The 15,371-nt window shown below is 43.6% G+C and overlaps 1 protein-coding gene across 7 annotated transcripts in view; it reads left to right on the forward strand.

Moving 5' to 3' along the window:
- The window catches only part of FHIP1A (FHF complex subunit HOOK interacting protein 1A), a 233,138-nt gene that overhangs the window by 167,420 nt on the left and 50,347 nt on the right, over window positions 1–15,371 (forward strand). The gene's annotated exons all lie outside the window — the stretch shown is intronic.

The following is a 15,371-nucleotide window of genomic DNA, read 5'->3' on the forward strand; positions in this document are numbered from 1 at the left end:
AGGAGTTTTTCTTCACTGAGTAGAGAGACACATGGAGTGTTTAGTTCAGAGAATCTTTGTCGAGTCATTAGGGTTGCTTTGCTTCTTAGGGAGACAAGCAACAAACAACTTACCACATGGTGTTTTGGTGGAATACCCACCCTTCTCCATCTGGAAGTACCATTGTCTGGACTCTCATTTTACAGATTCAAAGAATGCCTCGTTGTGGGAACTTTAAAGCTGTGGTAATGGGGTTTCAGGTTGAGAGCAACAGGTCTTGATTGGCAATGTTCGTCTTTTACTATTTAGAACCTTTGGCATGTAGTGGCAGTATTTTCCTAAACAAATGGCATTTTTGATCTACCAGTGTTCTTTGTGTTACTTCTAGGTTCAAGAGGTAATCTCAGATGTGGTTTAAACATCAAAATATTGATATTTCTAGATGATTTTAGTGGTTTATAGGCACAGGGAGACCAGGTGTTCAAAATTAAATCTGTCTTGGAAAATACAGGACATATCTTTGGAGAACATGAACCTCGTGTTTGTTTCCTTCTATTAGTGTCTTGCCGTACCAGAGGTGAGGCGGATGTCTCTTCCGGGAGGTCTCTAAGCCTCCGCATGGAAGGATTCTTCTTTATGAAGAAATATGACATTGCTACTGAATTCTTTGGCAGTCATTATCCATATACTCTCACACATTTAGGCTTTCTTCCTCATTTACTTCCATGCTTTTCCTCATTGACCAGTTGATATGAAATGATTTCTCAAGTCGTTATTATAATAGTGATAATTATAATTATTATTTGTTCGGGATATTTTACATTATTATAATTAGCACACCTTAATGTTACAAATATTGATAATGACTCTTTATCCATGACTGAGGATGAGATCCACCTCAGAGACTGTTACAAGGATCTGACTGGTCACTCTGCCCTACTTCCTCATAGCACTTACCACAAGTAGAGTCAAATCATTAAATGTGCAATACCCTGTTTAATGGCTGTCTCCACAGTGGTTTGCCTGCTTCTTGTGGGCAAGGCTCACACCAGCTGTGTTCACTGGGGTCTCCAGTGCCAAGGACAGAGCCTTGGGCTTGGGACACTGAGTAAACAGCACACAGATGGAATGAGGTTTGTCAAAGTGCCAAGTAGAGTGCTGGCACATGATGCATTCCCGGGCAGTAGTTCGCAGAGAATACTAATAGCGCTTTACATATATGAACTAATGTTGTTCTCTATTATGCCTCTCATTGAAATATGAGGTTTTTTTTAAATCACGAAGTTAGGAATACATACTTATTGTGGGGAAAAAAAAATACAGTCAATGCTGAATACATAAAATACAAAGGGAACTTTTACTATATTAGTTTTGAATTTCCGACCCCTAATTAAAATTCCCTAACTTCTGTCCATTGTAGGCAATCTCTCCCAGGGCTAGTTAGAGACTTAAGGAGAATATTTCCTCCCTAATTTACTTTTCTCCTTGCTCCCCAATCTTTGTTTGTTTGTGTTTTTAACTTATCAGAATAAAAAGGTTTAGGAAGGAGACAGGACAAGGGGGAGGGTGAGCAGCCTCTCCTCTGGCTCTTGGCTGTTCAGTGGTTGATGAAGAAAGGAACCTCCCATGAGACGCCTGGGTGGCTCAGCGGTTGAGTGTCTGTCTTCAGCTCAGGGCATGATCCTGGGATCTGGGATTGAGTCCCTTATTGGGCTCCCCCCAGGGAGCCTGCTCTCCCTCTGCCTGTGTCTCTGCCTCTGTCTCTCTGTGTCTCTCATGAATAAATAAATAAAATCTTAAAAAGAATAAAAAGATACAAGCCTCCAATGAGTGGCAGGACAGGGGCCCTGAGGCAGATGAGGAGAAAAATCAGAATTGGCTGTTTCTGGAACAGAACAGGCTCCCTAGTGGGAGCCCTCTCCTCCTCTGGCCTGTGCCCTCTCATTGATAGGGAAAGGGATATCTGGAAGTCTCAGGTCTACCTTTGGGGCTCCTGTCTATATTTTTCATATTTTGTGTCCCTTCCCCTGGCAGAGGGCCTAATTTAGTATCCTAAATAAATTTCCATTGTGTGCTCTCTCAGCTCCCAATTTATGCATGGCATTTTAGTTACTGGCCATCCCATCAATGTAGGCAGTTTGCAGAGGTGAACTCATTCTCTCTGTCTCATAAATAATAGAAATAAATTCATACTTAAACATATGCCTACATCACAATCAATTCTCATGAACTATATTTCCACAGCAGTTCCTAACCAGAGATGAAGTCATTACAAAGGGTTGTGGGTAATGAGAGGTGGGTGTGGGTGCCTGACAAGCAGGGTTGTCTGTACCTCGCCTCTCCCAGTCTGTACGCGCACAATGAAATGCTCCCTATATGAGTTGTTCTACTATGCGCTTTCTTCGTCCTACGCTGTGTCATGGCCAGTCCTTCTTCTGTGTTAGCAGAAAGTCATATTTGATTTTCTTTAAAAGGCTGCACGGTTTTCTCTATGTGGATATACTGGTCCATAGTCCCTTATCCACAACTCGGAAATTCACAAAACTTATTATTTATATTGGAGCACAACCTAACCTTTGCTGAACTCATTTGGTGACAAACCCTTACCTAAATTGTCTTGAGGCTGTTTGTTTTTATTCACACTTGTGTTAATATTTGTATGTTTTGTGGAAGAAATACTAATTAATTTGGGTATAGGGTGCTACCTCGGACCCGCTGCGTTGGTCAGATGTGGCGTTACTTTTCTAACCTACGAAAAGTTTGAATCCCAAGGTCTGCATATTCTCCAGGGTTTAGAAGAAGGAACTGGAAGCCTGTTTTGGACATTTGGAAAAGGATGAAGTTTTGGAGATAGGTTTAAAAATCAGACTTTGCAAAAGTCATACTGGAAAAAAAATGATTCCATGTTAATATGGCTCATTTAGGAATTAGATCTAGGCATAGATGTGGACATCTCGTCATACAAAACTGGTTATTTATGACTTTAGACAACCCTGAGCCAGCAACAGCTAGTTCTATTGTCTCTGTATGTTTAATTTATTAAAGCTGAATTTTCAAGCTGAATATTAATCGGTATGATTGTATTAGTCTGGATTCTCAGAGAAGCAGATGCCAACATAAGATTAAACATGCAAGGATTTTATTAGGGGAAATACTTGTGAGAGAGAAAGTAGGGAGCAAGGTGGGGAAGGGTGGGAGTCGTTGGACTGCAGTGCAAATGTGACCCCAAGTGAAGGAGAGGGAGAGGTTGGCTGGGAGTGTCCTGGAGTGCTGTGCAGTCTGAGAAAGGCCATCAAAGGAGGCCTGGGTCTCCGAGGGAGATGGCCTGTGGGACGTGTGGTGAGGATTTCAGAATGTAGTAGCAGGGGTCCTTGGTCACTTTCACTCCCTGTAGTTGGAGATCTAAGAGGTGTGTTGCCATGGTTCCAAATGATTGACTGACTTCTATGGCTTTCCTGATTATAGATGTAAAAACAGTGGACCTGTATAGCTGCTTCCTTGTGTGCAGAATATTCAGGAGTTCAAATGGTCCCCACATGCAAGGAGTCATTTTGGTCAGGATTAGCTTGATGAAGGAGTTTATCGTGCCAGTCATGATGAGTATGCTGCGGTTACAAGCAACACCAGGTTCTTGGGCTGAAACAACAAATCTCTATTATATGTTCTCACTGCTTGTCCATCTTGGAATGTGTGGTGGGCATTTTGCAGGTAGTTTTTTTCCATGTTTTCCTACTCAGGGACCCAAGGTGATAGAACTTTCACCATCTGGAAATGATATCTGTGATGACGTCAGAGGAAGAGACCATAGTGAATGGCACACTGGTTCTTGATGCTCTTGTCTGGAAGTGATCCATGTTATTTTCATTCACATTTCATTGTCTAGTGCAAAGCAAGTCACCAGGCCACCTCTCCTCAGAGGAAAGTGCAGTTCTACCATTTTCCCAGGAGAAGTCTGCAATGTAATTATCAGGCCTCATGTCTGTCATACATATATTCTCAGTCAGGGCCCCAGAAGGAACAGATGGCACTCAGATTGGGCAGTAGGAGACTAGTTAGAAGAGTGTGGTGTTTCAGGGCACCTGAGTGGCTCAGTCAGTTGAGTATCTGGCTTCTACTCAGGTCAAGATCTCAAGGTCCTGGGATGGAGCCCCGTGTCAGGTCTCCCTTTGCCCTTCCTCCCAGCTCATGTTCTCTCTCTCTTTCTTAAGCAAACAAACAAACAAACAGATAAATAAATTCTTAAAAAAAAAAAAAAAAGAACCTAGTGTTTCAGTGGTCTACTGCTATGTAATAAACTGCTTTCTGACTTAGTGACCTGAAACAACCATTTGTTAGTATAAGGTACAACTGTCTTGTTCAGGAATTCAGGCTGGGCACAGTGGGGGTGGCTCATCTCTACTCTGTGGTATCTGGGACTTCAGCTGGGATGAGTCCAGGGGCCAGGGCCTGAATATCTTGGGGCTGACTGGATCGATGGGTCTCTCTCTGTCTCCCTCTCCCTCATTCCATAGTCTTGTCACAGAGTTGGCTTGGGCTTTCTCTCAACACGGCAGCCTTTATATTTAGTTGGACTCCTTTATATTTGTTGGAGGCTCAAGAGATAGGAAGTAGGAGCTGTAGTCTGGAAACTACAACAGTGTCATTCCTAGTATATTTTATTATTCATTCTAGTCAAAAAGCCCACCCTCTTTCAAGGGGAGAGAACATAGACCCTTGATATTAGGAGTGTCAAAGACTTGGTGGGTAGGATTACATCCCTAGACTGAATGTGTTTGTAAAGGAACAGAGAGCTATATGGAGAGGGCCACCTGAGTAGAACCAGGAATTTCAGGTATGGGTCACAACACACCTGAGACAATGCCTTCAGAGAAGGAGGCAAGGGAAGAAATAGCCAACTTCATTCTCCTCCCTTCCTCCAGTCTCCTGCTGGACTCTCTTTGCATGAACCCAAATGTAAACCAGATGGCAAGGAACTGAGGAAAAAAGTGGTCCATATAGTCATCTGGGGGCTCAGAGCAGGGTGGAAAAGCTAGAGAGAGGCAAGTAGAGGTGATCCAGCACACTTATATGCTAGTATCAGCATTTTAGAGTGTTAGTTAGTAAGTACAGATGGCACCTGTAGCGTGTATTTAGATTTAGTGCTTAAGTAAGATGTGGTTTAAGATTTTATAGAAACATGTAAGAAAGTTCACTTTTTATAATTTATAATTCCTGCCTAATTCTGTGTATTGACCCTTGTTCTCTAGAACCCGAAATCATAGTTAGACTTTAATGTGACAGGCAGATATGCTAACAACATACTAGATGGAAGTAAACAATGAAGAAATATTTAAAGTACAGATAACAATCACCAGGTCAGGCTTGTTACTACACAGTTCACGCAGAAGCAGGGTGTGCGGTGGAAGAGTACTAGATGGTGAATCAGAAGATCTAAGTTCTAGTCCTGGCTCTTGTATTTGCTGCTGTGTGACCTTGTGCAAAGCTTTCAGCCTCACTGAGTCTGTTTCCTCAGCTGCACAGTGCAGATAGTAAACTCCTCTTTTCTCCTTACGGTGAACGGCGATCAAACATGAGAGCATTCTGAAAATCACATGCTGTCACGTGCAAAGGTGTTTTTTTTTTTTTTTTTTTTTTGCAAAGGTGTTAACCACAGTTATTCCCGGACAAATTCTACCATTTCATATACAATAAAAGGATAATATTGTTTGTTCAAAGGCACTGAGGCAGAGCTCTCTATCAGACCCTGTGGGAAAATGAAGTTGCCTGAAAACCCTCTTGTCTCCAAGGAGCTTATAATCTGAGACCCAGGAGAGTGACATGGTGACCACAAATGTGAAGCAAGAAGGACCAACATACGTGCTGTCATGGAGCAGGAGGCCAGGGTGGGTAGGGTGGAAAGGTGTAGGGACTGACATGGAGGGTGGGTATGACCACAAGAGGGACTTGAGTGACCCTGGAACATGAACAGGTAGGGAAGGACATAGAGGGAGTGAGCTCCAGGCCGAGTCTAGGCTCGGAGGACTGCATTTCGGTAAGAGTACACCAGGAGTGCTGTGGTGTGCACAGGGGTCAGATGGAATGAGGACTGGGAAAAACCCGAACCTTAGTCCCTAAGGCAGGTGAGCATTTGCATCCAGAGCTAGCAGTGTCAGTGCAGAGGGGTGTCGGGGATAAGGGCTCAGGACCAGTCTGGTGGTGACCAGAGAATGCAGCAGGCATGAATGGCGTTATGGGAAGTGTGGTGAACTGAAAGAAAGCAGAAAGGAAGGGGATTCGGGAGAAGGGAAAGGGCTGAAGAGAATAGGAATACAAGGAACAGGGATCCTGAGGAGAAGGTATTATCCCACTGCCCACTCATAAAGCCCTTCCAAACTACCTGAAAGAGATGACTGCTTTTCTTTTTTTCTTGTATACCTGCCAGCTTTTCCCCTCCTGGGTCATTAAATGCACTTAAACATTGTTGAAAAATGTTGGGATTTTCAAGAATTGCTTTATTAATGAACCCAAGACTTCTGACTCCCTGGTTACCTCCTTTCCCCCTTTGATATCCACTCTGCAGACTCCTGGTTCTCCTATAGAGCCTGTGGGCAACATGGACTTAACTTTCCCCTTTCCTTTCCTAAATATGGGTGTATGGAGTCTTAGTCTTCTGCTGATCAACTCCCATGATCCTCAGCTCTACGCAGAGGGCCTGAGAATCCTTCACCACCAGCAGGATTTCTTGGCCTGAGCCACCTGCTGTGCTCCTCAAATTGAGAGTATCAAAAGCTAGGCTCTACTGCTCTCACCCCAGGCTAGCTTAGCATGTCCTCTGCACGCCATTTTCTCCCCCCTGGTTACCTGGCCTAGGTGGCTGATTGTTCTAGAATCTTTCCTCTTACACTCCCCTTCTATAAGCCTAAGCTTTTTTCATCAGTTTCTTTAGTCTGATCCTTGTGTTTCTTCTTCCAGCATGGTCATCGTCTCCACCTACCTTGACCAGGGTTAGTTTTTGCTCACACTGTCTTGCTGCTACAACTTCTTTGCTCAGATTGTCTCACACGTATGGCTGCATTAAGCTCCTCAACCAGTCTTTACAGACATCATCCACCCTCTGAAACTTCAAATGGCTCCCTTTCCTGTGGTGTCCTCATGCCTCCCTCTGCAGGCCTTCCTCCTCCTTGCCTCAGGGCCTCTACTATCATTAGTCTGTTTCCTTTGGAAATTTCTCTACCTTCCTCTTCTCTCTTGTCATATCCTACTCTCTTCGAGGATCAGCTGAAATCCACTCCCTTCCATGACTGTCCCTGACTTTGCAGGTTTCAGGGATCTCTCTTTTCTAGAATTTGTAGCTTAGTGCCTGTGTGGGTCCTCTAGCACCGAGCATATGCTCCTTTCTATTGTTTGATGTGTTCTTGGTATTTGATTCTGTTTCCCCACCTCTATCCTGAAACCCCTGGAAAAGTCGGTACCTGCAGTTCTTAAACAGTGTGCCAGGGTTCAGCGAGATACTCTCAATTTATGCGGGAAAGACTGTGACATCCGGGACGCCTGGCTGGCTCAGTGGTTGAGAGTCTGCCTTTGGCTCAGGTCGTGATCCCGGAGTCTCTGGATCGAGTCCCACATCGGGCTCCCTGCACAGAGCCTGCTTCTCCCTCTGCCTATGTCTCTGCCTCTCTTTCTATGTCCTCATGAATGAATAAATAAAATCTTAAAAGAAGAATAGTGACACCCATCAGCTATCACGTGAATTAATAGCTTGAAATTGTTGAGTTTCAGCATAGAATATCCATTCCTTTCAATATGGTCACGCTTTTGCAAAACAGTTTTTGGAGGGTGCCGTGCATGATATCAAGTATCACATGAAAATCAGTGCGGATCAGGGAAGGAGGTTGGCATTGGCCAGTCTGATCCCAAGGTTCCCACCAGGGAATTAAGTAGTGAGGACTTCAGTATGTATTAAGTTGTTTGAATTCAAATACTTCATAAATGGGATGGTTGTGTATTTCTTTTACTTAGACGTTCAGTGAAAAAGCTCCTCATACGCTGAAGGTGCTGGACTGAGAGAGTTTTACAACCTCTGTGTCGTATGCTTTTTTTAATGTCCTTAGAGCAAGGTTTGGCAAACTATGATCTGTGGGCCAAATCCGGCCCGTGGCTCTGTTTTTGTATATCCTGAGAGTTAAGAATGGTTTTCATATCTGCCTACAGATGAATCAAATATGGAAAAAACATACAGTGGAATGTTATTCGGCCTTAGAAAGGGCATTCCATACATGCCACCACATACATGGGCTTGAGGACAGTATGCTAAGTGACATCAATGAGTCTTAAAAAGACAAATGCTGTATGATTCTACACATGTGGGGTACCTGCAGTTGTCACACTTGTAGACACAGCAGGTAGAAAGGTTGGTGGCTTGGGAGGGGAACATGGAGAGTTGTTTATTGGTATGGAGTTCCAGTTTTGCAAGATGAAAAGAACTCTAGAGATAGATTGCACAACACTGAGAATGTACTTAACTCTCTTGAACTCTATACTTAAACACAGGATGGCAAATTTATATGTATTTTACCACAATTTTTTAAATGAATATTTAAAAAGATCTTTTTTCATGGATTTTTTTTTTTTTAAAGGAGTGTATGACCGAGACTGTCACATACAGTCTCGGTCATATACTTACAAAGCCTAAAATAGACTCACAAAGCCTAAAATATTTACTCTCTGGCCCTTGACAGAAAAAGTTTGCTGGAGTGCCTGGGTAGCTCAGTGGTCGAGTGTGTGCCTTTGGCTTGGGTCGTGATCCTGGGGTCCTGGGATCGAGTCCCACATCAGGCTCACCACAGGGAGCCTGCTTCTCCCTTTGCCTGTGTCTCTGCCACTCTCTCTCTCTGACTTTTATGAATAAATAAATAGAATATATATATATATATTTTTTTTCTTTTTTTTCTTTTAAAGAAAGGGTTTCTAACTCTGGGGTGGGGGTTGCAGCATGGTATCCCATGTATCTTTGAACTTGATGCTAATACTGGCAGAAAGGCCCTGGGTAGAGAGATGGCCTAGTGAGAGGATGATCAAGTCCCTTTGTTGGTGGTGGTGGTGGTTTTTTGAATGTGGTGATAGGGCTGTGGAGTAACAGATAAAGATGGGAGTGAGGCAGGCCGATTGACCTTGTCAGCATCAGCTTGGAAGACTGTGCAGGTCTGTTGTTTAGGGCTCCTGGGCGGGCAGGAGACTGGCAGACAGTTGGCAGTAGCCGCCAAAGACGGTTTCGGTGCCTACCCTGGCTGCAGCAGGGTTAGAAAGAGGAGACCAGCAAGGCGTTTGTAGGGGAAAGGGTGCATGAATAGCATCCTGGGCTCAGTCATAGGATTTTGGTCAAATGTCTTGTGAACTAGTATGTTCTTCTGTTTTGTGGCTTCCTCGGCTCCTTTATTTGGAGACCGTAAGGAAATTAGGGCAGAAGTTTGGACTATCTGTAGTAGTTGGAGGTGGAGATGCTGAGCGGGGACTGTGCTGAAGGAGGGGAGGGAGCGCAGGAAGAAGAATTAATTACATACCATCCTTTTCTGCAGGCAGCTCACAGGCATTTGCAGTGATACCTGTGACCTCAAAGAAAGCCTGTGCCTTCAGTTTTTGTGAAGAGCAGCCAGCTGTTTTCATTCAACTTATTCCACACAAGGATGCTTGGAAAAACAGAAGCAAAAAATCTACCAGAAAACCCAATTTCCCCACCATCTCTTGTGTGCTCAAACCACGCTTGAACAGTAGACACAGATAGAATGATTCCAGCCATTTCCTTAAAGGCATGTGCGCTGGCTTCCTATAAGCCACCGTGGAGCCCATTTGTTTTACAATCTTGTCTTCTAAACACACACATACATATTCATGATCTGTATCCCGTGAGCTCAATAATTCATGGCTTATTGACTTAGGTTGATGGATGGAAGTTTTTTTGGGGACTGGAGAAGATGGAAATTTTGAGAGGCCGGGAGCAGCCACGTTTGTGAGTCACCCTTTCACTGTGACTGTGTCTGTGGGCTAGGTGGGCTGGGACCCTCTAGGGCCCAGTTGGGCTCTCACTAGCTAGGGATGTTTTTGACTTTTATGCTCAGTAAAACTTGTGACTGAAGGTTCTTTTTTTTTTTTTTGTGACTAAAGGTTCTAAGGGCAATTAAAAACCATCTTCAAATGATCACCATTAATAAACATTAAGGAGCTATAATTGGGTGCTGAGTTGATGGGAGGCATGTGCCGATGTCCTAGGGCGTACTGTTTCTGGTCCCCAGGGCGAAGTGGGCAGAGCAGTCTGTCACTTAACTGTCCCTTCACTCCCTTTCTCCTGTCCACTCTTCTTCACGCATCTCTAGTCTGGGAGATGGTGGAGGGGGTTCTGGAGGCCAGAGTGTAGAGAAAAGCCCCCTGCATGTTCTTCTGGCAGCTTTCCCGTTGCCTTCCTGGATGCCGGCACGTCACTTTGCTGTCGTCTGCATCACTTCCTGATGGAAAGCACCTTGAAGTTTTATGTCTGGTTCCAGTAATGCTATAAAACTTCGCTGATCAGGCCGTTCCTTTCAGTGGGAAATTGGAAAAAATAAAGAATCAGAAGCATGGAGTTAGGGTGCCCTCTTGGCCCTGGATTTTGAGATTTTTATTTTTCAGATTTGGTGGTCCCTTGCTAAGTCTTTTCTAGTTTCCCTGGGGTTATGGAGCTCCGAATTAGGCTCCAGCTCTGGGGTGAACCATATGAAAACCTGTAGTGGGATAATATTTTGGTCTCTCCATGTCATATTTCTACTTATGCATTTCAGTAATTTGCTTTTTAAGACCCATCCTCTACATTATTGACCCAAGTATCCAATCCCTAATGGCTCTGGAATATTATCCTGCCCCCCTGCCCCCTGCCGTTTTTTTCCCCTTAGCTTCTTATTCCCCCTCTTTTAATGATGTTGACTATATGGAACTTTGTTTCTTACCGTGTCCGAAGTAAACCAGTTACTTAAAATGGTTCTGTCCGCCACCATGCCGAAAGCATACCTGTGCGCTCACCTGGCCCACACACCGCCGGTCTGGTATAAAGTGAGGGGTCTCAGGGATGTCGTAGAGAAATGAGGTCACTCCTAGAAGCTGCCGCTCTTGCCTCACAGCCTGAGGCAGGCTCCAGTGACTTCAGGGCAGGGAGGCAGGTATTCCCTTTAGGGCCATCTGGCAGCTGGGGAAGCCGTGGTCTGCGGATGCTTGAGCTCAGCAGGAGAGCCTGATGCACCTGGTGCCATCTCAAGCTTGTATTATAGTGTTGTAGTCTCTGCCTAATGCTGGAGATCCAGTTGTGACTGGGATGGCAGTGGCAGGGGCCCGGACAATCCTTCTGTCTCCCAGTCACCCTGAAGTTAAACAGAAGAGAACCGCGGAAGCCTAGAGGCCAGATGTAGGGATGGCTGTGGTCTCTCAGGAGTGGCAGTTGAATGAGGTAATTAAAAAGGCCCATCGTGTCGTGGGCCTGCAGCTATGTGACACGGATTGGCAGTAGTGCTATGGAACATGGATTGAAGAAATCACGTTAAGCAGGCTCGCTGCAGTTAGCCTCAGTTAATAATTGCTCTATCCAATGAGAAGCAGCCATTAAATAGACCTGGAAGATTTCAGTGACACTTACAAGAGGCTTTGATTTGGAAATACTTGATTTGTTAATTGAACACTGAAGGTGAGTGTGTGCCATCTATTTCATTCAATTAATGCATTATATTTGGTTAATACAATTTGGGGAAGCAGTCTAGCTTGACCTACCAAAAAATGGGTTTTGAGGCCAGAGAGACCTTAGTTTGAGATCTGGCTCTTTGCTCTTTAATTAGCAACGTGACGGTGGCAAGTACCTTCGTCTATGTGTACATATTAGGTATGGATAAAACAGTACCTACCTTATTGGGCTCTTGGGAAGAGTAAGTGCGACATTGCATTTAAAGTGCTTATTGTCTCTGGCACTTAGTACTAAACACGTATCACCTATTAACTCAACCAGCTGGATCTCTGAAATGAGAAATCCTTCACATGCCACTGTGATACTGGACAATGAATCTGGTACCATTTTTAGTCACTGATATCTTGATTTTAGATAATATGCTTATTGTCCCTTCACATGTTTTCATCTCATCTCATAGACAGCCTACCTTCGATTTACCCTTTCCTTATTTCCCTCAGAATGTGATGCCAACACAGTTGTACCTAAAATTTTTTCCCTGCTTTTTCTGATTCTCAGTGCCAGAGATTCCCAAGCTTAAATGTGCAAAGGCAGTCACCTGGGAACTTCTTACTCTCAAACTCTGGAGTAGCAGGATCTGATTTAATAGATGGGGCTGACGCTTTCCCTGTTTGCCAGCAGCCAGGTGCTCCATGGACCACACTGGGTGATTGTACGAATCTCTGCTCTTCTGCTGGCCCATTGGCTACTGATGCTCCTTCACTGGGCTAGGATTCAGAAGACATGGGTCCCAGTTTTATGTGTGATCTCAAGGTGCTTCCCCTGGTTAAGGATCCAGTTTTTTCATCCATGGTAATTCCCATGTTGTGAACCTTCCAAGACTGGTAAGCATCAGATGAGGAGGTCTCTACAGTGCTTTGGGAAGCCGTGAAGCCTTTCCCAAATGATCAGGGCATTAGAAAGGGGATATGGTTTACCTACATCCTTCTGGAGCTGTTTTAGCCATCGAGGCAGATAGCGTAAGTCAAAATACTTGCATCATTTACAAACTTAGTAGTAGTAGCATTTAAAGGTGAGTAGGAGGAAAGGATGTTGTTGAGTTCTTATGTTTTGGTTCTAAGGATGCTTTTCTGCTCCCTGGTGTGTGTCTAGTGTTTGTGAGAAGTCCCTCCCGTAGTTCAGGATGCTGGATAAGTGCCGTAACTTATACTGTGAAATCAACTCTGCTCTCCAGGGTAATACTATGAAGATATGTGTACAGTGATGTCAGTACCACAAAAACTCCTTCACAGTGGAAATGTCAGCTTGGCAGTAGGAAAACTGGCCACACACTGGTGTCATGTATTATCAGAGTATATTGTAAAGTGTCATCGTTGTACTGCCAACTGGGTCCCCCCCGACACCTTGGGGCTGTGGGCAGAAAGGGGAAGTGAGTACTCCTTGTAACTATAGGTTACACAGTTGAGAGGGGGTTGGCAGATTTTCTTCATTTCACTGTAACCATTATTACTTTTTTTCACTTCCCGTATTCCAGGTTATTAAGTGGAAAGAAGATGCGCACAGGCGTTTAGATCCGTATACAAATATACTTTTCCCTTCATCCATATATAGAAAAGCCTAAGAGAGTAGATTGTTTATCCCAGAGATCTCCCTTGTGGAACAACTGTGGAACATAATGAAATGTCTAGTATTTATTGTGGAAAGCCTCTGAGAATGTAGAAATAGACTATAATAGAAGCCATTGGAACATTCGCTTTTCTTTTTTTTTTTTTTTCAGAAGAAAATCTTATAATTAATATCTAAGGTCTAGTGCTAGGTTTCCAGCCTGTGGAACCACTGTATCTTTGAATATTTTGTAGATGTGGAGGCTCCAGGTGGGTCACATGGTAAGCTGAGACTAAGCTGAGGCATACTGTTAGGTGGATAGAAACCCAAATCTTTCCTCTTGTTTTGCATATTCACAGAGCTACTAGTGAACTGGCCATGGATCCCATGGCCCAAAGCCATCCTCATGGTGTCTTGGGGGCATACGTACGTGTTTTTATAATTCTGTGTCTGATGCATACCAAAACAAAACAAAAAACAAAAACACTGGCCAGAGTAAACAGACTTAAAATAGAGAGCAAAGAGGAAGGCACATTTATTCATTAACATAAACCTAGAGATAGTGATATCCAGTGAAAAAGTTCTTTGCGAAGGATTTAATACGCTGTGAGCTCTAGAGTTAGGCTGCCAGGGTAGATAACCCAGCTCCACCACCTGCTAGCTCTGTGTCCTTGGACAGCACTTTTGACTTCCCTGAGCTGGTTTCCTCCTTTGTAAAATGGGGATGACTTAATAGTGCTTATCTGACAGGACCTGTGGGGATTAAATGAGTTGATATTTTACAGTGTTGCCTGGCACAGAGTTAGTGCTTTGTATGTGTTAGTTTTTATTACTTTTTTAGTTCTTATTCACTTTTTGGAGAATCATAGTTTTAGATCACCAGGTAGATCTTTCATTAATTTGTAAATTATAAAATGTGGCATATTTCCAGGAGGGAATAGGTAGAGAGCCATAGACATCAAAGTACTAGGAAAAATTACTCCGAGGCTAGACTTGACAGAGCCCAGCTATTTGAATCTTTTCCCAGGCTAACCCTGAACTTCCTCTCGTCTCCCTCTCCATAGACTGACGACTCCACCCATCTTGGACCATGTCCTGTACATCGAGTATGAACTGGATTTCCAGTTATTGCCTGTGCTTATGCCTTTCCTCTGCTTGAGATGCCTTTATCTTCCACCTGTACTTATCTAGATTTTTCTCACCCTCCAATGTCCCGACCACATGCCACCTCCTTCCAAAAGCCTTCCTGATCAAGCCAGGCCTAGGCGATCACTCTTCACATCTTTGGAATCTTGTTGGTATCACTCATGTGGCACTTAAAGGTTACCTTGTGTGATCATTATGGGTTTACTGTGTCTTACCTCTCCTCCCAGGTGACAAACTTCACGAGAGTAGAGACTATATGTATTTATTTATATGTCCATTTATTATATGACTATTACAGCAGCGTATCTAGCACACTGCCTTGTCCGTACAGGTATTTTGCTGTTTTTTTTTTTTTTTGAGTAAGTGAAATGTGTGAACATAGATACGGTGACTAGGTAGTGATATGTGTGTGGAGCGAATGTGAGGAAGGAAGAGGGAGGAGACAGGTAAGGAGAGATTAAGTAGCAGGAGTTGTTGGGGGGGTCTCATCAGGTTGATGAATTGTTGTTTGGCTGACAGCTGACGCTCTAGAGTGGCGTGGAGTGGAAAAAGAGTGAGGTGCTTGAGGGAGAGGGTGTTTAGAGTTGGCTAAATGTGGCTTTTGCTGAACGTGAGATCTCTCTTCTTTGTTGTGGAAGTCCATGATGGAAATGACCAGATTTGAGACAGATATTGCTGGAACAATATAAAGGAAGATATGGAATTTTCTAGAAAGAAGCAGAAGGAAAATGAATAAAAAAATATTACTCAAGAATCAGTGATGGCTCTCAGGTTCATATTTAAAATGTACTCTCCAAAACTAGAAATGATATTGTCCAAAATGGGAGAAATTTTCTTTATTGTTTTTGGCTTGAGTTGCCTAGGAGATATCTATCAAGTTAAAAATAATTGGCAATATATCATTTTCATGGTTATTTATCAAGACATTTAACTCTCCGGGTAAGCACATGTGAAATTTACATTT

Source organism: Canis lupus, chromosome 15, assembly GCF_003254725.2.
Source record: "Canis lupus dingo isolate Sandy chromosome 15, ASM325472v2, whole genome shotgun sequence".
NCBI lineage: Eukaryota > Metazoa > Chordata > Mammalia > Carnivora > Canidae > Canis > Canis lupus.